A 1,492-nucleotide genomic window follows, 5' to 3' on the forward strand; every position below is an offset into this window, starting at 1 on the left:
TTTTTTTTTTTCCCAGAGTGCAAAGAAACTAGTTTGGGGCCTATTAAGCCACTAGGAAAATAATGCTCAGAAAAGTATCATTTATGCCATTTTATGCCTTTTTGGACTGTTAATCATTTCTTTATACTTGACTGCTCACCTGATGTATAAAATTGGGATAAGGGACAGTAGTTAGGCTCTATCTAAACAAGTATCAATTTGCAGTTCAGATGATTCAAGAATACATTCTGATTTTGTTCAACAATTTTAAATATTGCAAAAATTAGATTAAAATACTGGAAAATGATTTATCTGCAGTTGCTCTTTCATAAGCCTAAAAGCATTGTGGTGTGTTTCAGAGCTGCTTCCCCTACAACTTTTACATCCATATTGTCATGTCATTCAAAAGTATAGAGAGCTTGATTGGAGGGCTCTATAACTGTCAGTATGTTAATGTAGTTCAGAGGCAGAAATTCTACACTGAATGATGACTTGTCAACCATGGAATTCCGAGGCTGTTTCTTATAGTTCTGAAGTAATTGTTTCACATGGTTCCATGAAATAATACTGGAACTCATAGAATGATCCCAAAGACGACTGATCTTCTGACCAATAAGTGGAGGAAGCCACACAATGATGCTAAATTTTAGTTTCTCATTTTTCTCTGTATTGTCCAGATCTTTCATGAGCCTTGTGACAGCTGTTTCTGTGAGAAGCAACACTCCATTATCGATGTAATGCAGCAGGTTATATGCAAAGGGAGACAGTGTACACCCAGGACTAGGTGCAGAGTGTGAAAAACAAGAGGCAAAAAAAAAAAAAAAACAAACTCTTGGTAGCTTCCAAAATCCTAGTCATGAGGTGAAGGACAGAAATTTCAGCAGCACTGCCACACAAGTGTAGAATCCAGGAATGAAGATTATGATTCCTCCAACTGGTTTCCAGTATGCAGCAAATGAGATCCAGCAGTTTTGAAGTGTAGTCCAGAACTATCTGTTCAATTTTCTTCTTTTCTACACCTTGTAGATGTTGCAAAAGGTTGTCTTTTAGTTCAGATACCATCAGCCCAATCTGCAGCCTTTGGTGGTTGTCTTTCTTCTGGAAGAAGGGTTATAAGCTGGGCTCCGAATTCCTTGTTTTTAGGTTAGAAATCACCCTTATTGCATTATCAAGAATAGTCCTCAAATATGGTATGGACCTTCTTTTTCCTGTTTTCTCTTCTGAGATCAGGCTGTTCCACTCTCTCCTGATCACATTGTTGTTATAGCAGATGTGTGGCTTGGCATACTTTACAAATTGTAGGTTGTAGTTCAGTTTTTCCCAGTAGCCCTTAAAGCTATGCACCTTCATAAGAGGCAATGTGATGTCTTCTGTCACAAGGGTTAGTCCTGGAATTTCTGTATTCCAAGTGAGCACTGAGGTATATGGCAGAATTTTATCTATATTTCTCATCTTTGGATATATGCTCCAATATGAAGAAGCAATTATAAATTCCTGAATGAGGTCAAATGAA

The 1,492-nt window shown here is 37.5% G+C and overlaps 1 pseudogene; it reads right to left on the reverse strand.

Annotated features, from left to right (window-relative positions):
- Positions 1-305: 305 nt before the first annotated feature.
- Positions 306-1,492, reverse strand: part of LOC103212744 — a 2,638-nt pseudogene continuing 1,451 nt past the window's right edge.

The sequence above is a fragment of the Orycteropus afer genome, unplaced genomic scaffold (genome assembly GCF_000298275.1).
Source record: "Orycteropus afer afer isolate SDZICR_OR568_19922 unplaced genomic scaffold, OryAfe1.0 scaffold01084, whole genome shotgun sequence".
In the NCBI taxonomy this organism is placed as follows: Eukaryota; Metazoa; Chordata; class Mammalia; order Tubulidentata; family Orycteropodidae; genus Orycteropus; species Orycteropus afer.